Below are 21,759 nucleotides of genomic sequence, written 5' to 3'. Positions count from 1 at the left end.
CCCTCTTCCTTCTAACATTAATGATTGTCTAACAAGACCTACAGTATGCCTCCATTCCCTTGAAAGGAGCTATTTAGCAGAACATTGATTTTCCTCCCCCTGAAAACACTGAGAGTTGACAGTATTCCATTCAACAGGTAACTCAATTCATAGTGCTTAACAAGGTGCTTGACCCTCTTGCTTCTAACACTTATGCATCTCTTACAGGAGAAACAGTGCTTCTTCCTTCCATTGAAACAGGGCTCTTTTGCACAAAGATAATCTTCTTCACACTGTAAATGCCTGAGAGACAGGTAGTATTCCTTTGTAAAGCTCACTCAATTCTCACTTTTAAACAACAGTCGAGACCCTCTTGCTGCTGGAATGAATGCTTTTCATACATCCTAAACTGTTCTGGTTCCATTCAGTTGAAGGCAGCTATTTGGCCCAACGGTGATCTTCCTCACACATGAATAAACTGAGGGGTAGTCAGTATTCCTTTCAACAGGTAACTCATTTCTCATAGGGAGACAAGTGCCAAACTATTCCTGCCTCTCACATACTGCATCCTGCCCTGAGCTACAAGTGAATGTGCATTTCGCCGAAAGTGGGTATTTTTCAAGGAGTGAATGATTCTCCATTGTCAAAGGCTTTCATTTGGCAAGCACTCCTTTCACATGCTATTTCAACTCTCACAGGAAAACAATGTGCTTGCAAGTCCTGCTGCAAACCTTGACCCCTGCTGGCAAGAGACACAGTGCATGTTCCATTCAGTGGAAAGGGTCTATTGGCACAAAGATGGATTTGCTCACACTGTCAAACCCTTGACAGATAGGCAGTGTTCCTTTTGAATGCTAAATCACTTGAAGCTGCTAAACAAAGTGCTTGAGCATCTTTCTTGTAACCTTTGTGGTTCTCCTACAAGACATACAGTAATCCTTCCCTTCATGGAAACAGGCAATTTTGCCCCAAAATCAAGTTCGCCACACTTTCAAACTGTGAGAGGCAGGTGGTCTTAATTTTAAAACTTCACTCTACTCACACTGTTACACAACTTGCTGTGCGCTCTTGCTTCCAACCTAAATAATTTTCTCAGAAGAGCCTCAGAACTTCTTTCATTCTCTTCAAAGGGGTGATGTTGCACAAAGGTGATATACCTCATCCTTGAAAACACTGAGTGGTAGACAGTATTCCTGGAAACAAGTTACTCACGTATCATCCGAAGACAAGCTGCTTCACCCTCCTGCTTGTAACATTCATACTTTTCTTACAACACCCACACAGCTGGGTCCAGTCAGTTGTAAGAGGAGATTTTGCACAAAGTTGAAGGTTCTCACATATAAAAGCACTGAGAGGTATCAATATGTCCTTAAACAGCTAACTCAGTTGAGAATCCTCAACAGAGTGCTAGGCTCTCTTCCTGTTAACAGTAATGTCTCTCTTATAAGACCTACAGTGCAGCTTCCATTCACTCGAAAGGGGCAATTTTGAAAAATCCTGGTAGTCCTCATCCCTGAAAACCCTGAGAGGTAAGTAGTATTCCATTAAACAACTCATTCAATTCACAAAGCTGAAGAATGTGCTTGACCCTCTTCCTTTTAACATTGATGGATATCATACAAGAGCAACAGTGTTTCTCCATTCACTTCACAGAGGCAATTTTGCACAAAGGTGAGGTTCCTGACTCCTGAAAACTCTGAGAAGTAGGCAGTATTCCTTTAAACAGCTAAGTCAATTCACAATGCTAAACAACTTGCTACACCCTGTTGCTTCAAACATTCATGAGTCTCTTACAAGAGCTACCAGGAATCTTCCATTCGCTTGTATGGGATATTTTGCAAAAGTTGGGTTCCTCACCCATGAAAACGCTGAGAGGTAGGCAGTATTCCTTTACCCAGCTAACTCAGTTCACAATGCTGTTCAAGGTGGTAGACCCTTTCCTTTCTAACATTAATGATTCTCTCAGAAGTTCGACAGTGATTCTTCCCATCCCTCTAAGTGCAGTATTTTGCACAAAGGTGGTATTGCTCACCCATGAAAACACTGAGTTGTAGGCATTATTCCTTTAAAGCAGTATATCAATTCGCATTGGAAAACAAGGTGCTTGACCCTCCTGCTTCTAACATTCATACTTCTCTTCCAAGAGTTCTAGTGCTGGTTCCATTGACTTGAAAGAGGCAATTTTGCACAAACTTGAGGTTCCTCCACCCATAAAAACACTGAGAGTTAGACAGTATTCCCTTCAACAGGTAAGTCAATTCACAGTGCTTAACAGGGTGCTAGACCCTCTTGCTTCTAACATTAATGATTGTCTCACAAGACCTACAGTGTGCCTCCATTCCCTTGGAAGGGGCTATTTAGCAGAACATTGATTTTCCTCCACCTGAAAACACTGAGAGTTAGGCAGTATACTATTGAACAGGTAACTCAATTCCTAATGCTTAACAAGGTGCTTGACCGTCTTGCTTCTAACACATGCATCTCTTACTGGAGAAACAGTGCTTCTTCCTTCCATTGAAACAGGGCTATTTTCCACAAAGGTAATCTTCTTCACACTGTAAATGCCTGAGAGACAGGTAGTATTCCTTTGTAAAGCTCACTCAATTCTCACTTTTAAACAACAGTCGAGACCCTCTTGCTGCTGGAATGAATGCTTTTCATACATCCTAAACTGTTCTGGTTCCATTCAGTTGAAGGCAGCTATTTGGCCCAACGGTGATCTTCCTCACACATGAATAAACTGAGGGGTAGTCAGTATTCCTTTCAACAGGTAACTCATTTCTCATAGGGAGACAAGTGGCAAACTATTCCTGCCTCTCACATACTGCATCCTGCCCTGAGCTACAAGTGAATGTGCATTTCGCCGAAAGTGGGTATTTTTCAAGGAGTGAATGATTCTCCATTGTCAAAGGCTTTCATTTGGCAAGCACTCCTTTCACATGCTAATTCAACTCTCAAAGGAAAACAATGTGCTTGCAACTCCTGCTGCAAACCTTGACATCTGCTTGCCAGACACACAGTGCATGTTCCATTCAGTGGAAAGGGTCTACTGGCACAAAGATGGATTTGCTCACACTGTCAAACCCTTGACAGATAGGCAGTGTTCCTTTTGAATGCTAAATCACTTGAAGCTGCTAAACAAAGTGCTTGAGCATCTTTCTTGTAACCTTTGTGGTTCTCCTACAAGACATACAGTAATCCTTCCCTTCATGGAAACAGGCAATTTTGCCCCAAAATCAAGTTCCTCACACTTTCAAACTCTCAGAGGCAGGTGGTCTTAATTTTAAAACTTCACTCTACTCACACTGTTACACAACTTGCTGTACGCTCTTGCTTCCAACCTAAATAATTTAATCAGAAGAGCCTCAGAACTTCTTCCATTCTCTTCAAAGGGGTGATGTTGCACAAAGGTGATATACCTCATCCTTGAAAACACTGAGTGGTAGGCAGTATTCCTGGAAAAAAGTTACTCACGTATCATCCGAAGACAAGCTGCTTCACCCTCCTGCTTGTAACATTCATACTTTTCTTACAACACCCACACAGCTGGGTCCAGTCAGTTGTAAGAGGAGATTTTGCACAAAGTTGAAGGTTCTCACATATAAAAGCACTGAGAGGTATCAGTATGTCCTTAAACAGCTAACTCAGTTGAGAATCCTCAACAGAGTGCTAGGCTCTCTTCCTGTTAACAGTAATGTCTGTCTTATAAGACCTACAGTGCAGCTTCTATTCACTCGAATGGGGCAATTTTGAAAAATCCTGGTAGTCCTCATCCCTGAAAACCCTGAGAGGTAGGTAGTATTCCATTAAACAACTCACTCAATTCCCAAAGCTGAAGAAGGTGCTTGACCCTCTTCTTTCTAACATTGATGGATTTCATACAAGAGCAACAGTGTTTCTCCATTCCCTTCACAAAGGCAATTTTGCACAAAGGTGAGGTTCCTGACTCCTGAAAACTCTGAGAAGTAGGCAGTATTCCTTTAAACAGCTAAGTCAATTCACAATGCTAAACAACTTGCTACACCCTGTTGCTTCAAACATTCATGAGTCTCTTACAAGAGCTACCAGGAATCTTCCATTCGCTTGTATGGGATATTTTGCAAAAGTTGGGTTCCTCACCCATGAAAACGCTGAAAAGTAGGCAGTATTCCTTTACCCAGCTAACTCAGTTCACAATGCTGTTCAAGGTGGTAGACCCTTTCCTTTCTAACATTAATGATTCTCTCAGAAGTTCGACAGTGATTCTTCCCATCCCTCTAAGTGCAGTATTTTGCACAAAGGTGATATTGCTCACCCATGAAAACGCTGAATTGTAGGCATTATTCCTTTAAAGCAGTATATCAATTCGCATTGGAAAACAAGATGCTTGACCCTGCTGCTTCTAACATTCATAGTTCTTTTCTAAGAGATGTAGTGCTGGTTCCATTGACTGGAAAGAGGTCATTTTGCACAAACTTGAGGTTCCTCCACCCATAAAAACACTGAGAGTTAGACAGTATTCCCTTCAACAGGTAAATCAATTCACAGTGCTTAACAGGGTGCTAGACCCTCTTCCTTCTAACATTAATGATTGTCTAACAAGACCTACAGTATGCCTCCATTCCCTTGAAAGGAGCTATTTAGCAGAACATTGATTTTCCTCCCCCTGAAAACACTGAGAGTTGGCAGTATTCCATTCAACAGGTAACTCAATTCATAGTGCTTAACAAGGTGCTTGACCCTCTTGCTTCTAACACTTATGCATCTCTTACAGGAGAAACAGTGCTTCTTCCTTCCATTGAAACAGGGCTCTTTTGCACAAAGATAATCTTCTTCACACTGTAAATGCCTGAGAGACAGGTAGTATTCCTTTGTAAAGCTCACTCAATTCTCACTTTTAAACAACAGTCGAGACCCTCTTGCTGCTGGAATGAATGCTTTTCATACATCCTAAACTGTTCTGGTTCCATTCAGTTGAAGGCAGCTATTTGGCCCAACGGTGATCTTCCTCACACATGAATAAACTGAGGGGTAGTCAGTATTCCTTTCAACAGGTAACTCATTTCTCATAGGGAGACAAGTGCCAAACTATTCCTGCCTCTCACATACTGCATCCTGCCCTGAGCTACAAGTGAATGTGCATTTCGCCGAAAGTGGGTATTTTTCAAGGAGTGAATGATTCTCCATTGTCAAAGGCTTTCATTTGGCAAGCACTCCTTTCACATGCTATTTCAACTCTCACAGGAAAACAATGTGCTTGCAAGTCCTGCTGCAAACCTTGACCCCTGCTGGCAAGAGACACAGTGCATGTTCCATTCAGTGGAAAGGGTCTATTGGCACAAAGATGGATTTGCTCACACTGTCAAACCCTTGACAGATAGGCAGTGTTCCTTTTGAATGCTAAATCACTTGAAGCTGCTAAACAAAGTGCTTGAGCATCTTTCTTGTAACCTTTGTGGTTCTCCTACAAGACATACAGTAATCCTTCCCTTCATGGAAACAGGCAATTTTGCCCCAAAATCAAGTTCGCCACACTTTCAAACTGTGAGAGGCAGGTGGTCTTAATTTTAAAACTTCACTCTACTCACACTGTTACACAACTTGCTGTGCGCTCTTGCTTCCAACCTAAATAATTTTCTCAGAAGAGCCTCAGAACTTCTTTCATTCTCTTCAAAGGGGTGATGTTGCACAAAGGTGATATACCTCATCCTTGAAAACACTGAGTGGTAGACAGTATTCCTGGAAACAAGTTACTCACGTATCATCCGAAGACAAGCTGCTTCACCCTCCTGCTTGTAACATTCATACTTTTCTTACAACACCCACACAGCTGGGTCCAGTCAGTTGTAAGAGGAGATTTTGCACAAAGTTGAAGGTTCTCACATATAAAAGCACTGAGAGGTATCAATATGTCCTTAAACAGCTAACTCAGTTGAGAATCCTCAACAGAGTGCTAGGCTCTCTTCCTGTTAACAGTAATGTCTCTCTTATAAGACCTACAGTGAAGCTTCCATTCACTCGAAAGGGGCAATTTTGAAAAATCCTGGTAGTCCTCATCCCTGAAAACCCTGAGAGGTAAGTAGTATTCCATTAAACAACTCATTCAATTCACAAAGCTGAAGAATGTGCTTGACCCTCTTCCTTTTAACATTGATGGATATCATACAAGAGCAACAGTGTTTCTCCATTCACTTCACAGAGGCAATTTTGCACAAAGGTGAGGTTCCTGACTCCTGAAAACTCTGAGAAGTAGGCAGTATTCCTTTAAACAGCTAAGTCAATTCACAATGCTAAACAACTTGCTACACCCTGTTGCTTCAAACATTCATGAGTCTCTTACAAGAGCTACCAGGAATCTTCCATTCGCTTGTATGGGATATTTTGCAAAAGTTGGGTTCCTCACCCATGAAAACGCTGAGAGGTAGGCAGTATTCCTTTACCCAGCTAACTCAGTTCACAATGCTGTTCAAGGTGGTAGACCCTTTCCTTTCTAACATTAATGATTCTCTCAGAAGTTCGACAGTGATTCTTCCCATCCCTCTAAGTGCAGTATTTTGCACAAAGGTGGTATTGCTCACCCATGAAAACACTGAGTTGTAGGCATTATTCCTTTAAAGCAGTATATCAATTCGCATTGGAAAACAAGGTGCTTGACCCTCCTGCTTCTAACATTCATACTTCTCTTCCAAGAGTTCTAGTGCTGGTTCCATTGACTTGAAAGAGGCAATTTTGCACAAACTTGAGGTTCCTCCACCCATAAAAACACTGAGAGTTAGACAGTATTCCCTTCAACAGGTAAGTCAATTCACAGTGCTTAACAGGGTGCTAGACCCTCTTGCTTCTAACATTAATGATTGTCTCACAAGACCTACAGTGTGCCTCCATTCCCTTGGAAGGGGCTATTTAGCAGAACATTGATTTTCCTCCACCTGAAAACACTGAGAGTTAGGCAGTATACTATTGAACAGGTAACTCAATTCCTAATGCTTAACAAGGTGCTTGACCGTCTTGCTTCTAACACATGCATCTCTTACTGGAGAAACAGTGCTTCTTCCTTCCATTGAAACAGGGCTATTTTCCACAAAGGTAATCTTCTTCACACTGTAAATGCCTGAGAGACAGGTAGTATTCCTTTGTAAAGCTCACTCAATTCTCACTTTTAAACAACAGTCGAGACCCTCTTGCTGCTGGAATGAATGCTTTTCATACATCCTAAACTGTTCTGGTTCCATTCAGTTGAAGGCAGCTATTTGGCCCAACGGTGATCTTCCTCACACATGAATAAACTGAGGGGTAGTCAGTATTCCTTTCAACAGGTAACTCATTTCTCATAGGGAGACAAGTGGCAAACTATTCCTGCCTCTCACATACTGCATCCTGCCCTGAGCTACAAGTGAATGTGCATTTCGCCGAAAGTGGGTATTTTTCAAGGAGTGAATGATTCTCCATTGTCAAAGGCTTTCATTTGGCAAGCACTCCTTTCACATGCTAATTCAACTCTCACAGGAAAACAATGTGCTTGCAACTCCTGCTGCAAACCTTGACATCTGCTTGCCAGACACACAGTGCATGTTCCATTCAGTGGAAAGGGTCTACTGGCACAAAGATGGATTTGCTCACACTGTCAAACCCTTGACAGATAGGCAGTGTTCCTTTTGAATGCTAAATCACTTGAAGCTGCTAAACAAAGTGCTTGAGCATCTTTCTTGTAACCTTTGTGGTTCTCCTACAAGACATACAGTAATCCTTCCCTTCATGGAAACAGGCAATTTTGCCCCAAAATCAAGTTCCTCACACTTTCAAACTCTCAGAGGCAGGTGGTCTTAATTTTAAAACTTCACTCTACTCACACTGTTACACAACTTGCTGTACGCTCTTGCTTCCAACCTAAATAATTTAATCAGAAGAGCCTCAGAACTTCTTTCATTCTCTTCAAAGGGGTGATGTTGCACAAAGGTGATATACCTCATCCTTGAAAACACTGAGTGGTAGGCAGTATTCCTGGAAAAAAGTTACTCACGTATCATCCGAAGACAAGCTGCTTCACCCTCCTGCTTGTAACATTCATACTTTTCTTACAACACCCACACAGCTGGGTCCAGCCAGTTGTAAGAGGAGATTTTGCACAAAGTTGAAGGTTCTCACATATAAAAGCACTGAGAGGTATCAGTATGTCCTTAAACAGCTAACTCAGTTGAGAATCCTCAACAGAGTGCTAGGCTCTCTTCCTGTTAACAGTAATGTCTGTCTTATAAGACCTACAGTGCAGCTTCTATTCACTCGAATGGGGCAATTTTGAAAAATCCTGGTAGTCCTCATCCCTGAAAACCCTGAGAGGTAGGTAGTATTCCATTAAACAACTCACTCAATTCCCAAAGCTGAAGAAGGTGCTTGACCCTCTTCTTTCTAACATTGATGGATTTCATACAAGAGCAACAGTGTTTCTCCATTCCCTTCACAAAGGCAATTTTGCACAAAGGTGAGGTTCCTGACTCCTGAAAACTCTGAGAAGTAGGCAGTATTCCTTTAAACAGCTAAGTCAATTCACAATGCTAAACAACTTGCTACACCCTGTTGCTTCAAACATTCATGAGTCTCTTACAAGAGCTACCAGGAATCTTCCATTCGCTTGTATGGGATATTTTGCAAAAGTTGGGTTCCTCACCCATGAAAACGCTGAGAGGTAGGCAGTATTCCTTTACCCAGCTAACTCAGTTCACAATGCTGTTCAAGGTGGTAGACCCTTTCCTTTCTAACATTAATGATTCTCTCAGAAGTTCGACAGTGATTCTTCCCATCCCTCTAAGTGCAGTATTTTGCACAAAGGTGGTATTGCTCACCCATGAAAACGCTGAGTTGTAGGCATTATTCCTTTAAAGCAGTATATCAATTCGCATTGCAAAACAAGGTGCTTGACCCTGCTGCTTCTAACATTCATACTTCTTTTCCAAGAGATGTAGTGCTGGTTCCATTGACTGGAAAGAGGTCATTTTGCACAAACTTGAGGTTCCTCCACCCATAAAAACACTGAGAGTTAGACAGTATTCCCTTCAACAGCTAAGTCAATTCACAGTGCTTAACAGGGTGCTAGACCCTCTTCCTTCTAACATTAATGATTGTCTAACAAGACCTACAGTATGCCTCCATTCCCTTGAAAGGAGCTATTTAGCAGAACATTGATTTTCCTCCCCCTGAAAACACTGAGAGTTGGCAGTATTCCATTCAACAGGTAACTCAATTCATAGTGCTTAACAAGATGCTTGACCCTCTTGCTTCTAACACTTATGCATCTCTTACAGGAGAAACAGTGCTTCTTCCTTCCATTGAAACAGGGCTCTTTTGCACAAAGATAATCTTCTTCACACTGTAAATGCCTGAGAGACAGGTAGTATTCCTTTGTAAAGCTCACTCAATTCTCACTTTTAAACAACAGTCGAGACCCTCTTGCTGCTGGAATGAATGCTTTTCATACATCCTAAACTGTTCTGGTTCCATTCAGTTGAAGGCAGCTATTTGGCCCAACGGTGATCTTCCTCACACATGAATAAACTGAGGGGTAGTCAGTATTCCTTTCAACAGGTAACTCATTTCTCATAGGGAGACAAGTGCCAAACTATTCCTGCCTCTCACATACTGCATCCTGCCCTGAGCTACAAGTGAATGTGCATTTCGCCGAAAGTGGGTATTTTTCAAGGAGTGAATGATTCTCCATTGTCAAAGGCTTTCATTTGGCAAGCACTCCTTTCACATGCTATTTCAACTCTCACAGGAAAACAATGTGCTTGCAAGTCCTGCTGCAAACCTTGACCCCTGCTGGCAAGAGACACAGTGCATGTTCCATTCAGTGGAAAGGGTCTATTGGCACAAAGATGGATTTGCTCACACTGTCAAACCCTTGACAGATAGGCAGTGTTCCTTTTGAATGCTAAATCACTTGAAGCTGCTAAACAAAGTGCTTGAGCATCTTTCTTGTAACCTTTGTGGTTCTCCTACAAGACATACAGTAATCCTTCCCTTCATGGAAACAGGCAATTTTGCCCCAAAATCAAGTTCGCCACACTTTCAAACTGTGAGAGGCAGGTGGTCTTAATTTTAAAACTTCACTCTACTCACACTGTTACACAACTTGCTGTGCGCTCTTGCTTCCAACCTAAATAATTTTCTCAGAAGAGCCTCAGAACTTCTTTCATTCTCTTCAAAGGGGTGATGTTGCACAAAGGTGATATACCTCATCCTTGAAAACACTGAGTGGTAGACAGTATTCCTGGAAACAAGTTACTCACGTATCATCCGAAGACAAGCTGCTTCACCCTCCTGCTTGTAACATTCATACTTTTCTTACAACACCCACACAGCTGGGTCCAGTCAGTTGTAAGAGGAGATTTTGCACAAAGTTGAAGGTTCTCACATATAAAAGCACTGAGAGGTATCAATATGTCCTTAAACAGCTAACTCAGTTGAGAATCCTCAACAGAGTGCTAGGCTCTCTTCCTGTTAACAGTAATGTCTCTCTTATAAGACCTACAGTGCAGCTTCCATTCACTCGAAAGGGGCAATTTTGAAAAATCCTGGTAGTCCTCATCCCTGAAAACCCTGAGAGGTAAGTAGTATTCCATTAAACAACTCATTCAATTCACAAAGCTGAAGAATGTGCTTGACCCTCTTCCTTTTAACATTGATGGATATCATACAAGAGCAACAGTGTTTCTCCATTCACTTCACAGAGGCAATTTTGCACAAAGGTGAGGTTCCTGACTCCTGAAAACTCTGAGAAGTAGGCAGTATTCCTTTAAACAGCTAAGTCAATTCACAATGCTAAACAACTTGCTACACCCTGTTGCTTCAAACATTCATGAGTCTCTTACAAGAGCTACCAGGAATCTTCCATTCGCTTGTATGGGATATTTTGCAAAAGTTGGGTTCCTCACCCATGAAAACGCTGAGAGGTAGGCAGTATTCCTTTACCCAGCTAACTCAGTTCACAATGCTGTTCAAGGTGGTAGACCCTTTCCTTTCTAACATTAATGATTCTCTCAGAAGTTCGACAGTGATTCTTCCCATCCCTCTAAGTGCAGTATTTTGCACAAAGGTGGTATTGCTCACCCATGAAAACACTGAGTTGTAGGCATTATTCCTTTAAAGCAGTATATCAATTCGCATTGGAAAACAAGGTGCTTGACCCTCCTGCTTCTAACATTCATACTTCTCTTCCAAGAGTTCTAGTGCTGGTTCCATTGACTTGAAAGAGGCAATTTTGCACAAACTTGAAGTTCCTCCACCCATAAAAACACTGAGAGTTAGACAGTATTCCCTTCAACAGGTAAGTCAATTCACAGTGCTTAACAGGGTGCTAGACCCTCTTGCTTCTAACATTAATGATTGTCTCACAAGACCTACAGTGTGCCTCCATTCCCTTGGAAGGGGCTATTTAGCAGAACATTGATTTTCCTCCACCTGAAAACACTGAGAGTTAGGCAGTATACTATTGAACAGGTAACTCAATTCCTAATGCTTAACAAGGTGCTTGACCGTCTTGCTTCTAACACATGCATCTCTTACTGGAGAAACAGTGCTTCTTCCTTCCATTGAAACAGGGCTATTTTCCACAAAGGTAATCTTCTTCACACTGTAAATGCCTGAGAGACAGGTAGTATTCCTTTGTAAAGCTCACTCAATTCTCACTTTTAAACAACAGTCGAGACCCTCTTGCTGCTGGAATGAATGCTTTTCATACATCCTAAACTGTTCTGGTTCCATTCAGTTGAAGGCAGCTATTTGGCCCAACGGTGATCTTCCTCACACATGAATAAACTGAGGGGTAGTCAGTATTCCTTTCAACAGGTAACTCATTTCTCATAGGGAGACAAGTGGCAAACTATTCCTGCCTCTCACATACTGCATCCTGCCCTGAGCTACAAGTGAATGTGCATTTCGCCGAAAGTGGGTATTTTTCAAGGAGTGAATGATTCTCCATTGTCAAAGGCTTTCATTTGGCAAGCACTCCTTTCACATGCTAATTCAACTCTCACAGGAAAACAATGTGCTTGCAACTCCTGCTGCAAACCTTGACATCTGCTTGCCAGACACACAGTGCATGTTCCATTCAGTGGAAAGGGTCTACTGGCACAAAGATGGATTTGCTCACACTGTCAAACCCTTGACAGATAGGCAGTGTTCCTTTTGAATGCTAAATCACTTGAAGCTGCTAAACAAAGTGCTTGAGCATCTTTCTTGTAACCTTTGTGGTTCTCCTACAAGACATACAGTAATCCTTCCCTTCATGGAAACAGGCAATTTTGCCCCAAAATCAAGTTCCTCACACTTTCAAACTCTCAGAGGCAGGTGGTCTTAATTTTAAAACTTCACTCTACTCACACTGTTACACAACTTGCTGTACGCTCTTGCTTCCAACCTAAATAATTTAATCAGAAGAGCCTCAGAACTTCTTCCATTCTCTTCAAAGGGGTGATGTTGCACAAAGGTGATATACCTCATCCTTGAAAACACTGAGTGGTAGGCAGTATTCCTGGAAAAAAGTTACTCACGTATCATCCGAAGACAAGCTGCTTCACCCTCCTGCTTGTAACATTCATACTTTTCTTACAACACCCACACAGCTGGGTCCAGTCAGTTGTAAGAGGAGATTTTGCACAAAGTTGAAGGTTCTCACATATAAAAGCACTGAGAGGTATCAGTATGTCCTTAAACAGCTAACTCAGTTGAGAATCCTCAACAGAGTGCTAGGCTCTCTTCCTGTTAACAGTAATGTCTGTCTTATAAGACCTACAGTGCAGCTTCTATTCACTCGAATGGGGCAATTTTGAAAAATCCTGGTAGTCCTCATCCCTGAAAACCCTGAGAGGTAGGTAGTATTCCATTAAACAACTCACTCAATTCCCAAAGCTGAAGAAGGTGCTTGACCCTCTTCTTTCTAACATTGATGGATTTCATACAAGAGCAACAGTGTTTCTCCATTCCCTTCACAAAGGCAATTTTGCACAAAGGTGAGGTTCCTGACTCCTGAAAACTCTGAGAAGTAGGCAGTATTCCTTTAAACAGCTAAGTCAATTCACAATGCTAAACAACTTGCTACACCCTGTTGCTTCAAACATTCATGAGTCTCTTACAAGAGCTACCAGGAATCTTCCATTCGCTTGTATGGGATATTTTGCAAAAGTTGGGTTCCTCACCCATGAAAACGCTGAAAAGTAGGCAGTATTCCTTTACCCAGCTAACTCAGTTCACAATGCTGTTCAAGGTGGTAGACCCTTTCCTTTCTAACATTAATGATTCTCTCAGAAGTTCGACAGTGATTCTTCCCATCCCTCTAAGTGCAGTATTTTGCACAAAGGTGATATTGCTCACCCATGAAAACGCTGAATTGTAGGCATTATTCCTTTAAAGCAGTATATCAATTCGCATTGGAAAACAAGATGCTTGACCCTGCTGCTTCTAACATTCATAGTTCTTTTCTAAGAGATGTAGTGCTGGTTCCATTGACTGGAAAGAGGTCATTTTGCACAAACTTGAGGTTCCTCCACCCATAAAAACACTGAGAGTTAGACAGTATTCCCTTCAACAGGTAAATCAATTCACAGTGCTTAACAGGGTGCTAGACCCTCTTCCTTCTAACATTAATGATTGTCTAACAAGACCTACAGTATGCCTCCATTCCCTTGAAAGGAGCTATTTAGCAGAACATTGATTTTCCTCCCCCTGAAAACACTGAGAGTTGGCAGTATTCCATTCAACAGGTAACTCAATTCATAGTGCTTAACAAGGTGCTTGACCCTCTTGCTTCTAACACTTATGCATCTCTTACAGGAGAAACAGTGCTTCTTCCTTCCATTGAAACAGGGCTCTTTTGCACAAAGATAATCTTCTTCACACTGTAAATGCCTGAGAGACAGGTAGTATTCCTTTGTAAAGCTCACTCAATTCTCACTTTTAAACAACAGTCGAGACCCTCTTGCTGCTGGAATGAATGCTTTTCATACATCCTAAACTGTTCTGGTTCCATTCAGTTGAAGGCAGCTATTTGGCCCAACGGTGATCTTCCTCACACATGAATAAACTGAGGGGTAGTCAGTATTCCTTTCAACAGGTAACTCATTTCTCATAGGGAGACAAGTGCCAAACTATTCCTGCCTCTCACATACTGCATCCTGCCCTGAGCTACAAGTGAATGTGCATTTCGCCGAAAGTGGGTATTTTTCAAGGAGTGAATGATTCTCCATTGTCAAAGGCTTTCATTTGGCAAGCACTCCTTTCACATGCTATTTCAACTCTCACAGGAAAACAATGTGCTTGCAAGTCCTGCTGCAAACCTTGACCCCTGCTGGCAAGAGACACAGTGCATGTTCCATTCAGTGGAAAGGGTCTATTGGCACAAAGATGAATTTGCTCACACTGTCAAACCCTTGACAGATAGGCAGTGTTCCTTTTGAATGCTAAATCACTTGAAGCTGCTAAACAAAGTGCTTGAGCATCTTTCTTGTAACCTTTGTGGTTCTCCTACAAGACATACAGTAATCCTTCCCTTCATGGAAACAGGCAATTTTGCCCCAAAATCAAGTTCGCCACACTTTCAAACTGTGAGAGGCAGGTGGTCTTAATTTTAAAACTTCACTCTACTCACACTGTTACACAACTTGCTGTGCGCTCTTGCTTCCAACCTAAATAATTTTCTCAGAAGAGCCTCAGAACTTCTTTCATTCTCTTCAAAGGGGTGATGTTGCACAAAGGTGATATACCTCATCCTTGAAAACACTGAGTGGTAGACAGTATTCCTGGAAACAAGTTACTCACGTATCATCCGAAGACAAGCTGCTTCACCCTCCTGCTTGTAACATTCATACTTTTCTTACAACACCCACACAGCTGGGTCCAGTCAGTTGTAAGAGGAGATTTTGCACAAAGTTGAAGGTTCTCACATATAAAAGCACTGAGAGGTATCAATATGTCCTTAAACAGCTAACTCAGTTGAGAATCCTCAACAGAGTGCTAGGCTCTCTTCCTGTTAACAGTAATGTCTCTCTTATAAGACCTACAGTGAAGCTTCCATTCACTCGAAAGGGGCAATTTTGAAAAATCCTGGTAGTCCTCATCCCTGAAAACCCTGAGAGGTAAGTAGTATTCCATTAAACAACTCATTCAATTCACAAAGCTGAAGAATGTGCTTGACCCTCTTCCTTTTAACATTGATGGATATCATACAAGAGCAACAGTGTTTCTCCATTCACTTCACAGAGGCAATTTTGCACAAAGGTGAGGTTCCTGACTCCTGAAAACTCTGAGAAGTAGGCAGTATTCCTTTAAACAGCTAAGTCAATTCACAATGCTAAACAACTTGCTACACCCTGTTGCTTCAAACATTCATGAGTCTCTTACAAGAGCTACCAGGAATCTTCCATTCGCTTGTATGGGATATTTTGCAAAAGTTGGGTTCCTCACCCATGAAAACGCTGAGAGGTAGGCAGTATTCCTTTACCCAGCTAACTCAGTTCACAATGCTGTTCAAGGTGGTAGACCCTTTCCTTTCTAACATTAATGATTCTCTCAGAAGTTCGACAGTGATTCTTCCCATCCCTCTAAGTGCAGTATTTTGCACAAAGGTGGTATTGCTCACCCATGAAAACACTGAGTTGTAGGCATTATTCCTTTAAAGCAGTATATCAATTCGCATTGGAAAACAAGGTGCTTGACCCTCCTGCTTCTAACATTCATACTTCTCTTCCAAGAGTTCTAGTGCTGGTTCCATTGACTTGAAAGAGGCAATTTTGCACAAACTTGAAGTTCCTCCACCCATAAAAACACTGAGAGTTAGACAGTATTCCCTTCAACAGGTAAGTCAATTCACAGTGCTTAACAGGGTGCTAGACCCTCTTGCTTCTAACATTAATGATTGTCTCACAAGACCTACAGTGTGCCTCCATTCCCTTGGAAGGGGCTATTTAGCAGAACATTGATTTTCCTCCACCTGAAAACACTGAGAGTTAGGCAGTATACTATTGAACAGGTAACTCAATTCCTAATGCTTAACAAGGTGCTTGACCGTCTTGCTTCTAACACATGCATCTCTTACTGGAGAAACAGTGCTTCTTCCTTCCATTGAAACAGGGCTATTTTCCACAAAGGTAATCTTCTTCACACTGTAAATGCCTGAGAGACAGGTAGTATTCCTTTGTAAAGCTCACTCAATTCTCACTTTTAAACAACAGTCGAGACCCTCTTGCTGCTGGAATGAATGCTTTTCATACATCCTAAACTGTTCTGGTTCCATTCAGTTGAAGGCAGCTATTTGGCCCAACGGTGATCTTCCTCACACATGAATAAACTGAGGGGTAGTCAGTATTCCTTTCAACAGGTAACTCATTTCTCATAGGGAGACAAGTGCCAAACTATTCCTGCCTCTCACATACTGCATCCTGCCCTGAGCTACAAGTGAATGTGCATTTCGCCGAAAGTGGGTATTTTTCAAGGAGTGAATGATTCTCCATTGTCAAAGGCTTTCATTTGGCAAGCACTCCTTTCACATGCTAATTCAACTCTCACAGGAAAACAATGTGCTTGCAACTCCTGCTGCAAACCTTGACATCTGCTTGCCAGACACACAGTGCATGTTCCATTCAGTGGAAAGGGTCTACTGGCACAAAGATGGATTTGCTCACACTGTCAAACCCTTGACAGATAGGCAGTGTTCCTTTTGAATGCTAAACCACTTGAAGCTGCTAAACAAAGTGCTTGAGCATCTTTCTTGTAACCTTTGTGGTTCTCCTACAAGACATACAGTAATCCTTCCCTTCATAGAAACAGGCAATTTTGCCCCAAAATCAAGTTCCTCACACTTTCAAACTCTCAGAGGCAGGTGGTCTTAATTTTAAAACTTCACTCTACTCACACTGTTACACAACTTGCTGTACGCTCTTGCTTCCAACCTAAATAATTTAATCAGAAGAGCCTCAGAACTTCTTCCATTCTCTTCAAAGGGGTGATGTTGCACAAAGGTGATATACCTCATCCTTGAAAACACTGAGTGGTAGGCAGTATTCCTGGAAAAAAGTTACTCACGTATCATCCGAAGACAAGCTGCTTCACCCTCCTGCTTGTAACATTCATACTTTTCTTACAACACCCACACAGCTGGGTCCAGCCAGTTGTAAGAGGAGATTTTGCACAAAGTTGAAGGTTCTCACATATAAAAGCACTGAGAGGTATCAGTATGTCCTTAAACAGCTAACTCAGTTGAGAATCCTCAACAGAGTGCTAGGCTCTCTTCCTGTTAACAGTAATGTCTGTCTTATAAGACCTACAGTGCAGCTTCTATTCACTCGAATGGGGCAATTTTGAAAAATCCTGGTAGTCCTCATCCCTGAAAACCCTGAGAGGTAGGTAGTATTCCATTAAACAACTGACTCAATTCCCAAAGCTGAAGAAGGTGCTTGACCCTCTTCTTTCTAACATTGATGGATTTCATACAAGAGCAACAGTGTTTCTCCATTCCCTTCACAAAGGCAATTTTGCACAAAGGTGAGGTTCCTGACTCCTGAAAACTCTGAGAAGTAGGCAGTATTCCTTTAAACAGCTAAGTCAATTCACAATGCTAAACAACTTGCTACACCCTGTTGCTTCAAACATTCATGAGTCTCTTACAAGAGCTACCAGGAATCTTCCATTCGCTTGTATGGGATATTTTGCAAAAGTTGGGTTCCTCACCCATGAAAACGCTGAGAGGTAGGCAGTATTCCTTTACCCAGCTAACTCAGTTCACAATGCTGTTCAAGGTGGTAGACCCTTTCCTTTCTAACATTAATGATTCTCTCAGAAGTTCGACAGTGATTCTTCCCATCCCTCTAAGTGCAGTATTTTGCACAAAGGTGGTATTGCTCACCCATGAAAACGCTGAGTTGTAGGCATTATTCCTTTAAAGCAGTATATCAATTCGCATTGCAAAACAAGGTGCTTGACCCTGCTGCTTCTAACATTCATACTTCTTTTCCAAGAGATGTAGTGCTGGTTCCATTGACTGGAAAGAGGTCATTTTGCACAAACTTGAGGTTCCTCCACCCATAAAAACACTGAGAGTTAGACAGTATTCCCTTCAACAGCTAAGTCAATTCACAGTGCTTAACAGGGTGCTAGACCCTCTTCCTTCTAACATTAATGATTGTCTAACAAGACCTACAGTATGCCTCCATTCCCTTGAAAGGAGCTATTTATCAGAACATTGATTTTCCTCCCCCTGAAAACACTGAGAGTTGGCAGTATTCCATTCAACAGGTAACACAATTCATAGTGCTTAACAAGATGCTTGACCCTCTTGCTTCTAACACTTATGCATCTCTTACAGGAGAAACAGTGCTTCTTCCTTCCATTGAAACAGGGCTCTTTTGCACAAAGATAATCTTCTTCACACTGTAAATGCCTGAGAGACAGGTAGTATTCCTTTGTAAAGCTCACTCAATTCTCACTTTTAAACAACAGTCGAGACCCTCTTGCTGCTGGAATGAATGCTTTTCATACATCCTAAACTGTTCTGGTTCCATTCAGTTGAAGGCAGCTATTTGGCCCAACGGTGATCTTCCTCACACATGAATAAACTGAGGGGTAGTCAGTATTCCTTTCAACAGGTAACTCATTTCTCATAGGGAGACAAGTGCCAAACTATTCCTGCCTCTCACATACTGCATCCTGCCCTGAGCTACAAGTGAATGTGCATTTCGCCGAAAGTGGGTATTTTTCAAGAAGTGAATGATTCTCCATTGTCAAAGGCTTTCATTTGGCAAGCACTCCTTTCACATGCTAATTCAACTCTCACAGGAAAACAATGTGCTTGCAACTGCTGCTGCAAACCTTGACATCTGCTTGCCAGACACACAGTGCATGTTCCATTCAGTGGAAAGGGTCTATTGGCACAAAGATGGATTTGCTCACACTGTCAAACCCTTGACAGATAGGCAGTGTTCCTTTTGAATGCTAAATCACTTGAAGCTGCTAAACAAAGTGCTTGAGCATCTTTCTTGTAACCTTTGTGGTTCTCCTACAAGACATACAGTAATCCTTCCCTTCATGGAAACAGGCAATTTTGCCCCAAAATCAAGTTCCTCACACTTTCAAACTGTCAGAGGCAGGTGGTCTTCCTTTTAAAACTTCACTCTACTCACACTGTTACACAACTTGCTGTACGCTCTTGCTTCCAACCTAAATAATTTAATCAGAAGAGCCTCAGAACTTCTTCCATTCTCTTCAAAGGGGTGATGTTGCACAAAGGTGATATACCTCATCCTTGAAAACACTGAGTGGTAGGCAGTATTCCTGGAAAAAAGTTACTCACGTATCATCCGAAGACAAGCTGCTTCACCCTCCTGCTTGTAACATTCATACTTTTCTTACAACACCCACACAGCTGGGTCCAGTCAGTTGTAAGAGGAGATTTTGCACAAAATTGAAGGTTCTCACATATAAAAGCACTGAGAGGTATCAGTATGTCCTTAAACAGTTAACTCATTTGAGAATTCTCTACAGAGTGCTAGGCTCTCTTCCTGTTAACAGTAATGTCTCTCTTATAAGACCTACAGTGCAGCTTCCATTCACTCGAAAGGGGCAATTTTGAAAAATCCTGGTAGTCCTCATCCCTGAAAACCCTGAGAGGTAGGTAGTATTCCATTAAACAACTCACTCAATTCCCAAAGCTGAAGAAGGTGCTTGACCCTCTTCTTTCTAACATTGATGGATTTCATACAAGAGCAACAGTGTTTCTCCATTCCCTTCACACAGGCAATTTTGCACAAAGGTGAGGTTCCTGACTCCTGAAAACTCTGAGAAGTAGGCAGTACTCCTTTAAACAGCTAAGTCAATTCACAATGCTAAACAACTTGCTACACCCTGTTGCTTCAAACATTCATGAGTCTCTTACAAGAGCTACCAGGAATCTTCCATTCGCTTGTATGGGATATTTTGCAAAAGTTGGGTTCCTCACCCATGAAAACGCTGAGAGGTAGGCAGTATTCCTTTACCCAGCTAACTCAGTTCACAATGCTGTTCAAAGTGGTAGACCCTTTCCTTTCTAACATTAATGATTCTCTCACAAGATCGACAGTGATTCTTCCCATCCCTCTAAGTGCGGTATTTTGCCCAAAGGTGGTATTCCTCACCCATGAAAACGCTGAGTTGTAGGCATTATTCCTTTAAAGCAGTATATCAATTCGCCTTTGAAAACAAGGTGCTTGACCCTCCTGCTTCTAACATTCATACTTCTCTTCCAAGAGATGTAGTGCTGGTTCCATTGACTTGAAAGAGGCAATTTTGCACAAACTTGAGGTTCCTCCACCCATAAAAACACTGAGAGTTAGACAGTATTCCCTTCAACAGGTAAGTCAATTCACAGTGCTTAACAGGGTGCTAGACCCTCTTGCTTCTAACATTAATGATTGTCTTACAAGACCTACACTATGCCTCCATTCCCTTGGAAGGGGCTATTTAGCAAAACATTGATTTTCCTCCACCTGAAAACACAGAGAGTTAGGCAGTATTCCATTCAACAGGTAACTCAATTCATAGTGCTTAACAAGGTGCTTGACCCTCTTGCTTCTAACACTTATGCATCTCTTACAGGAGAAACAGTGCTTCTTCCTTCCATTGAAACAGGGCTCTTTTGCACAAAGATAATCTTCTTCACACTGTAAAAGCCTGAGAGACAGGTAGTATTCCTTTGTAAAGCTCACTCAATTCTCACTTTTAAACAACAGTCGAGACCCTCTTGCTGCTGGAATGAATGGTTTTCATACATCCTAAACTGTTCTGGTTCCATTCAGTTGAAGGCAGCTATTTGGCCCAATGGTGATCTTCCTCACACATGAATAAACTGAGGGGTAGTCAGTATTCCTTTCAACAGGTAACTCATTTCTCATAGGGAGACAAGTGGCAAACTATTCCTGCCTCTCACATACTGCATCCTGCCCTGAGCTACAAGTGTATGTGCATTTCGCCGAAAGTGGGTATTTTTCAAGGAGTGAATGATTCTCCATTGTCAAAGGCTTTCATTTGGCAAGCACTCCTTTCACATGCTAATTCAACTCTCACAGGAAAACAATGTGCTTGCAACTGCTGCTGCAAACCTTGACATCTGCTTGCCAGACACACAGTGCATGTTCCATTCAGTGGAAAGGGTCTATTGGCACAAAGATGGATTTGCTCACACTGTCAAACCCTTGACAGATAGGCAGTGTTCCTTTTGAATGCTAAATCACTTGAAGCTGCTAAACAAAGTGCTTGAGCATCTTTCTTGTAACCTTTGTGGTTCTCCTACAAGACATACAGTAATCCTTCCCTTCATGGAAACAGGCAATTTTGCCCCAAAATCAAGTTCGCCACACTTTCAAACTGTGAGAGGCAGGTGGTCTTCCTTTTAAAACTTCACTCTACTCACACTGTTACACAACTTGCTGTGCGCTCTTGCTTCCAACCTAAATAATTTTCTCAGAAGAGCCTCAGAACTTCTTTCATTCTCTTCAAAGGGGTGATGTTGCACAAATGTGATATACCTCATCCTTGAAAACACTGAGTGGTAGATAGTATTCCTGGAAACAAGTTACTCACGTATCATCCGAAGACAAGCTGCTTCACCCTCCTGCTTGTAACATTCATACTTTTCTTACAACACCCACACAGCTGGGTCCAGTCAGTTGTAAGAGGAGATTTTGCACAAAATTGAAGGTTCTCACATATAAAAGCACTGAGAGGTATCAATATGTCCTTAAACAGCTAACTCAGTTGAGAATCCTCAACAGAGTGCTAGGCTCT

Source organism: Castor canadensis, chromosome 15 (genome assembly GCF_047511655.1).
Source record: "Castor canadensis chromosome 15, mCasCan1.hap1v2, whole genome shotgun sequence".
In the NCBI taxonomy this organism is placed as follows: Eukaryota; Metazoa; Chordata; class Mammalia; order Rodentia; family Castoridae; genus Castor; species Castor canadensis.
This window is presented reverse-complemented; position numbering follows the sequence as displayed.